Consider the following 8464-nt stretch of genomic DNA (forward strand, 5'->3'; position numbering starts at 1 on the left):
AATTTTTTTATATCGTATTTCGTCGATTACTTTCGAGATTACATTTTATTCGTAATAATATTCAGAAAGCTTTCAAAGCTAGGAGATCTCATTCGCGACATATTGGATATCTGAAGATTGAAACTTTTAATTGTTTGAGAATATTGAGATTTTCTTTTCTAATGTGGATTCATCGTTCTATCTTCGATTTTGTTAAGTGATAATTAAAAGGCTTGTTTTTATTAGAATTATTATTATTAGATAACATCGAAATAAATTGCCCAACGATTGGGTTAAAAAAGAAAAATATATATACACTTTTATAGTTTATAGTGAACAAAAATAAAAATTATGAAAAGATCACAAAGAAAATCTCCAAATTATATTAATAATAACGACATATTTTTAAAGAGAAAAACTAATAGTATGATTCTTTTAATTAATTCGTGTATAATTAATCGTTTAACGAACCACGATACACACGTAAAAGACAAAAACCACAACTTCCTCCACATGCCAAACAGTTTTTATTTCTATGTATCACGTACGTGACGTGTTTTTAAACGTGTATACTGAAACGTCTAATTACGTTGCTTAAATCCACGTGCTGCTCTCGTTTGTTCAGGGTCGTTGCATTATCTCGTGTTTTTCACCCCGAGGGTGTGTGTACTTTTTTTTCTTTGCGGAACCCTCTTCTTTTTAGGAACCCTCTTCTTCCTCCTCTTTTTTTTCTTTCTTTCTTTTTTTTTTTTTTTTACACGATCGTTTTATCGAGGATTTCCTGTTGTAAAATCCTGTTGTAAATATCTTTAAAATATTTAGAGATCCTCGTAACATCATACGCACATCGGATTTATCGTCTCCTCTCAGTTTTCTATTTTCTTTTCTTTTCTTTTCTTTTTTTCCAATTTCATAAAAACAGTTTTCATCGTTTCTGTTTTCTTCTGTTTTCGTTATATAAAAAAAAAATAAGCTTTATGCATTCCACCTATGCGCGAACTAGAACGAATTTAATCGATCGAATAATTTCAGGGCGACAGGAAATGATTAATGCTTTTCGGTTCATACAAGCCGGTAGATTGTTTTCTAACGATCCGGCTGGCACGATGATCGACTACCTCTTTATCTCAATATCGTTCAATGGGCCGTGATATTTTCGAATGAAAAAACGCCGCCATTAATTTTATTCTTAAAATAACGCTGTCACTGTAAGAATAATTATATTCGGGCGGGAAAATCCGAATAATAATTCGATATAAAGGTTTCGTTTAAGAAATGTACTTTAAAGAACGATATTACGAGCGAGATTATCTCTATTGAATTCTCCATTGATTTTATTATTTCAAACACCGCAGAATAATCGCATTTTATTTCCCCTTCCATTCTCCATTGTATCACTGTATCGTATCCAGGCCAGAGTAAAAAAAATAAATAAATATAAAAAAATAACATAACACGAAAAATCTATTTTAATTTACATTCCATCCACCGTTATTTCCATTCACAATTCCTCTCTTAATGCACTCTTATTCCGCGTAAAAAAAAAAAAAATATATATATATATATATATATATATATAATGTTGATAAATCACGCGTTTTTTAACGAGTCACAAAAAAGGAAAGGAAAAACGCTTGCAACGCTCTTCCTCATTTTCATTCATCAGTGTAATTGAAACCCATTTACATGCCCAGATATTTCCATAAAAGATTTTACGCTTCGCACTTCATTACTGCATACTGGCTCGGCGTGATGTAACACGGTTAAGTACGTTTCGCGATTCCATAATCGCGCACAATTCGCGTCATATCCGAAAACGGCCGGGTGAGAATGAAATTTCCAACACGCGATGTTGTGTAGACGCTTAATAGAATTATGAAAATCGTTCACGGATGGCCGCGTGTCCCCCTCCCCCTCTCCCTCCCTCCCTCGCGTTTTTACGCACGTGTCACGGGATCACGTACACACGAATCCATGATCCACGTTAATTACCGCAACGCGGCGGTCATATAAATTACGCGGTCACAGATAAATTTAATGAATGTTTACCACCGTCAATGGCCTGTCCACAATGTTTCCCTCTAAATCGTCGCCCGTCCACAGTTTTACCGTGATACAGCGTTTTTGACGGGAGTAAATCTTCCCCGCGTGATGGAGAACGCGTCTTCTCGCGCGTCGCCAGGTTTTTATAATTGATTGATGATGAAATAGAGGGGACAGTTTGGATGGTTGAATAAAACTAGAAATTTGGAATTTTTATCTGTATACTTGGATAACGCAGTGTACCTTAACAATTGATAATGATAAGAGATCTTTTTAATTTCGTTTTCATAATCGAGTCGTGTATAGATATCTTTAATCATTCGATTCTGCCAAATTTGTAATAATCGATATTCGATATACATAGAGAAATAAAATCTTTTCCATCCAACTTTAGAGAAATGATTCTACTTTAAAATACGGGATCGAATACTTGTTGCTAAATGCGGATAGCGATCAGAAATGTTCAAGTTTTCCTGTTCTAAAAAAATGGACGTGCTACTATTCTCGATTATACGCTCGCACGCAACTTGTTGCTGGTTCCGATGGCTAAGCAGGATTCTTAAGCCGGGATTCGCGTAATCGGTGATAGGGCGATAATCGATAATGATCAAATTTAAAGAGACAAATCGTGGCATGTTGGGCGAAGGAGAAACGAAGCTCGAGCAAATGAAGGAACGGTGAATACCTAATTAATGCGGGAAGCGCAATTATCTTTGTAGCCTGACGGCAGGAATATGCAGCATTGTCGTGAGAGCGGCGTGATTAAATTCACTGAACACCAACACCGACACAAGGATTTAGCCCCTGGACCTAATCACTATCCGCCAGTGTTGAGGGCTTAATGGCTTGCACTTGAAATACCGTTTCACCGTGCATGAGAAGAGTTAACTGGCGTCCCTGCGCCGGCTAAAGAGTTTACCAGGTGGCGTTACATTAAGCTTTGTTTAGCAGTTTCGAGGAATCGATCGCCCTGTAATTCCAATCATCGGTATCGAAGCTCGATCAACTGAATCGATCGGTGCATGCTCTAAAGTGCGTCACCGGTATAAATAAATTTCGTGACGGTATGTACACGATGCATTGGATTACAGAGACGATCGATCGGAATCGATACGCTTGTTCCTGTCTGAAGGATGAGTTTCGAAAACGAGCGGTTGGATGTGTGTCAAGTCGTGAAGAGATACGAAAAAAGAAGAAGGGATGTAAATGTAAATATTCATCAAATGAAGTAATTTTTAAAAAAGAATTAATTACTGATAAAAATTCGTGTATTTTTATTAATAAGGCGATGTATAATAAAATTCCGCAATGAAGATAATTTACTGTGCTTCCATTAGGAGAATTTTTAAATTCCATTAAAACTATTAATTTTAATTAAAATTTATAATAGACGTTTTTAAACTTTACTATTACCTTTACTATTACCAAATGTATATAAAAGACAATAATAAATTCCTCGATCGTTTAAAAATATTTTAAGATTCGTAATTTAGGTGATGTATTATTTTATAAATCAAATAAAAATTTAATATTCTCGACATCTGTCAAATTAAACAATGAATTTCGAGCTTATAGCGACTTTTCCTTTAAAAATTAAAATTCCAAAGATATACAAGAATTTAAATTTTCTCCCCATCGAAGCTCCTTGAAAATCTTCAACATCATTAAGTAGAACATGTTCGCGCGGAATGGATCCATCGTTTATACGATCTACAAGACGAACGATAAGATACATGATAAGATAATACGATCTTGTAACATTCGCAAGCATAGCCACGAAATAGAATATGGCTTCAATGTTCTCTGGGCGATAGGTTAATTTCGCGTAACAGTCATGGTTAGTGCAATTCCAACCAACAAGGCTGTTGTAATATCTATAAGGATATAAGAACCATATCGAATGCCAAGAAACATAATATCGATTCAATGAATTTCCTTTCTCGAAATCGATTATTTCAACTCCATGAAGTTTCAGTTGATGTATTATAATCTACCATTTATTGGAGAACGAAAAAAAATATTTTGGTATACATATTGGAAATTGTAAGGTACGAAACGATATTAAAAGGCTATTTGCTTAATATATATATTATAATTCTATCAAAAAATTTGTATTTTCTATAAAAAAAATTCGTAAATTTCTATAATGATTTTCTAAATTTTTTTAATTTTTTCTTTTTTTTTTTTTTCAGAAATCAGAAGGAAGTGTTCTATATTTGTTACTCTTTCATATCGACCACATAATATCAAGTATATAAATTATGATATTAAGTTATCGTTTATTAATAACGAATTGGTAACACAACAAATTGACTAACACAAGCACACTATCTAAAGTTAGATAGTTGATGGCTATCGTTGCATCGAGTTGCTTGAAACTCTTGAAATTGATTCGAGATCTTCCATGATCATCCACTTGATCTATATCGTATCAATAGCATGGATAGCGCCTTGTGTAACGTGGCCACAATGCAACGTAACAGAATGGCGATTCTACGGTGTGTTGGCCTCTTTGATGCTGAAACTGACATTGTTGACTTGTGCTTCGAGCGTTTCAACGTTGACATAGATGAGATAGAAAATTGAGTTTTAAATCCTATGGGTGAAAGAGCGAAGTGGAAATTTTTATTTTCAAATAGAAATTGAATTCATGATATACATTTACAATTATGGGAGATGTATAATCAAGTTTTTCAAAACAACAGAGATGGGACATTCATTAAAAAGAAATACGACTTTGAGAAATACCTCTTAATTCGATCTGAGCCGAGAAAATTGGCATAGTCTATCTCGGTCTTTTTTAATTGGAATTATTATACAGAAAGAAAATAAAAGAATTGCGAGACGGAATCGTGGAAAGCTATGAAAAGTTAGAGTAAATAAAGAATGTATAAAACAATGGTCTGGTTCGTAAACTCGTGGAAAAAAATTTATAAAACAACCGCACAATGCTTGAGAAGTGGAGAAAAATAAGTTTTCCTATTTGCAACCCAGTTTCAACTCGAACAAATACAACTTTGATATCTCAATTTGCATACGCATGTAAACCTCGTGAAAAATCAAAATAATCATACGAGTTTTTAACATAAGATTATCATTGATCAAGAATTTATATTCAGTAATTTCCAAAAATATATTTTCGATGAAAAATCGTATTTTTATTTTCCTATATATTTATCTTGTTTTTCAAAATTTCAGATTGATTGGAGCGGAGGACGGTAATCATGGATGATTGAAAATCGAATTAAAAAAGGAATTAAATGGAACATCTTGGTACTATACACGGATAAAAATGTCGTCTGAAAAAGAAGAACTCGTTGAGAGGAATAGAAATCGATCTCATTTTGCAGCGATGAAGAGAACGAAACTAGGAAAAAAGATTATTTGGATAATTCTTCGATTCGTCTAATATCAATTCTACTAATTCGAGATCAATTTGCAGGACATGTTTCGCTGTTAAACAAAAGAAAAAGAAAGCGTACTTATATCGAAGATTATCATAGACTGATGAAACGATGAAACTTTCTGGATTGTTGTAATACGTAAGAGAGAGTTACTACTAAGGGATAATTTTTGAACGAAGGTTATAAAGATAATATGGAAGTTGAGTTTGAACTAGTAATGGGAAAGATTAGTAATGATGGATTGGCAAAAAGTTTGGAGGATCATTATATAGATCAATATGTTACATGATATTCCAGTTTTATGATCGATCTTGAGCAATTACTTTGTTAAAATATTCGACAAATGTTTAAAGAAAATATATCCATTTCTTTTTTAATATTACAACATCAGTATGATAAAAAATTATTAAGATTTTTTTATTACTCGCTTTATTTCCTTTATATTAAAACATTATTTTACCATTTTTCAGAATATATTTTTTGCACTCGTCTTATCATAAAATTTCAAGAGGTCTTTTTGAAAACGTGGCTAACCCACCGGAAAAGGGAATGAAAAATTTTTGCTCTGAAATTCAAGAACCGTCTTCAAATATGCATATTTCAAGACGGCGCGATCTCTTGAAAGGAAACGACGAAAAGTACCATTTTCTTACTTCTGCGTTCTTCAACAAATCAACTTCAAATTACACAATCTTAATACTTTAATATCTTCCCCAATATTGTATTGTAAGATTTTAAATAAACTATTTAGAGATTAAAAATCTTTCTTTTTTTTTTTTTTTTTCCTATAATATCAACCATCCCCATCCATTTCTCACTTGTCTATTCCAAGACCGTTAGCCAAAAAACTTGTATGTATCCCTTAAGCCCGCGCCACGGAGTTTCTAACGGAAACTTAAAGGAGATTAAGACCCGATATACGTGACAAGTATTTGGCGTGGATCAACCGGGTGTATGGTGTAGGCGGCCAAAAATACTTTCCACGTAATTCTTGGCCGGCCAACTGGAGCAATTGAACGAAACCGAAGTTGCCGGCAAACCCTTTGTAAAGTTGAACGGGAGCCACGCAGAGAGATTTTAAAACGAACCATTCCATTACCACTCCAACCATGAGGGTGAAGATTTAAACATTACAAGCATTTTTATCGCTCGCAAAACTGGAATGCCTTAAGAAAGCTGTTTGATCTTTGTTTGCTGTCCCTTCCGTTCCGTCGAATTTCAAAGAATATATTTCAATTTATATAAAGATTTTACGTTCGTCAAATAATAATTTTAAATCTTTCCCAAGTTTATTTAAGAATAAATCGTGATAATAAGAATTTGATTGGAGATGTAAATTTCTCCATGGAAAATTATTATTTTTTTTCGATCGTTGTCGACAAAGTGTAAGTACATTAGTATATGGAATATTTATTTTTAGAGGAATATTCGTTGCATTTTTTTCGATGATGATAATCATTGACAATCATCGCGTAATTTTTAAAAGTTTGACAACTTTTGGCAATCGTTGAACGATATATCTTCTCTGGGCAAAGACAAGACGCTTATGGGATATATCGATTTCTCGTCCAAGTATTATCAAATCCCACGATTTATTACCGCAACGACGGTAGGATTTTTCGAACGTAGCAGACGTTTCCTTTGGACCGACCGTGTTTTCATTGAAATATCCATAATGGATGGACACTTGAACTGATTTCGATCGATCGATAATGAATGTTTCACGAGCACCACGAGAAAATCTAATAATTTCCCTCAAAGGAAATCAAATATTTTTATCGTTCAATACATAATTTTTTCCTATTCTAAATTACTTTACTAAATTTTCAATAATCGTTATTAATCCATTAGTTTGTCATAATAGCTCATTTCACCAAATCCTTAAAACCTTAGAATTTTTCTTCAAATATATTTATTTCAACGATTTTTCCATCCACGAAAACAGGAACTCTATAATTCACCGTGATAAATTCGCCTCGCTCCATCGAACGCGCAAAGCATATTCTTCCCAAAACATTCCTCATCGAAGATCAGAATCAGAAAATATCTTCCACCTCCAAACAAATTTCTCAATTTAAATCATCTCGAAGATCTCTCTCTCCCTCCCTCCCTCCCTCCCTCCCTCCCTCTCTCTCGAAAGTTTCTTAATCGAGGAACCGTGAAAATTTGAAATGGATCGAAGAAGAAGGGAACGAAGTTACGATCGGAGTCACAACTCGAGCCGTGGAAAAAAGGGAAAAGAAAATCGAATAAAACGGAAGGAGCAATATCTGTCGGATAGAAGCTACACAATTAAACACGTAACTCGATAATTTCCCCGGCAAACCGCGAATAATACCCGGCAACGGTTGGGTCGGGCCAGGTGCGCCATTATTCATCCCTTCTTCTTGGCGAGCGTAACGCGGCCTCGTAAATCTGCGCTCAGGTAAGGGAACCGGGGACAAAGTTGCCAGCAGGAGCGAAGGCAGTTTCTCAAACGAAGCGACGCCCAAGGATTGCGTTCGTCGCGTGAAAATCCTCTATCTTCGAACACCTGATACGAGGAGGAGGTTGACGCTTGAATTCACCGCGATTCTCGTAATTCCTGTGGAAATTCGATGGATGCCCGTTGCGATTGGATTACGAGATCCAATTGATGGATTCCCGTTCGATCGATGACACGGTGTTACGTTAAAAAATGGATTAACGCTTTTTGATTGCAGTTTGAAGTAATAGGGGCGATTACATATCCTCCAAGGAACATGTGAAATTTATTATTAATTTTCCAATTATATATATAATTATTGAGAATATAAATGTATCTTAAGACGAGTTATTATTAAAGAATTAATTATTGGAGAAAGTTGTTTAGTTTTAGAATGGACAATTATAGTAATAATCATATAACTTTAAAATAATGTTTAAAAAATTTGTAAATAATAATTTTTGCAATTGACGAGAAATAAATCTGGATAGAGAGATATTTTTGAATTTTTGATAAGTGAACAGATAATTGATTGGTTGGTTTAAACTTGAATGGTTATTGCACCGTTAAATCA

General features: G+C 34.1%; 1 long non-coding RNA gene across 3 annotated transcripts in view; it reads left to right on the forward strand.

The window, feature by feature from the left end:
• The window catches only part of LOC102654698, an 88696-nt gene extending 82516 nt beyond the window's left edge, over window positions 1-6180 (forward strand). For 2 of the 3 annotated variants that reach the window (XR_412113.3, XR_412112.3), the window contains 3 exons: window positions 4215-5140; window positions 5221-5816; window positions 5897-6180. This is a non-coding gene — a long non-coding RNA (uncharacterized LOC102654698). Of the gene's footprint in view, window positions 1-3488; window positions 4071-4214; window positions 5141-5220; window positions 5817-5896 lie in introns of those variants that run through there. The other variant, XR_412116.3, reaches the window with a different exon arrangement.
• Window positions 6181-8464: the final 2284 nt, after the last annotated feature.

Source organism: Apis mellifera, linkage group LG1 (assembly GCF_003254395.2).
Source record: "Apis mellifera strain DH4 linkage group LG1, Amel_HAv3.1, whole genome shotgun sequence".
NCBI classification, from domain to species: Eukaryota; Metazoa; Arthropoda; class Insecta; order Hymenoptera; family Apidae; genus Apis; species Apis mellifera.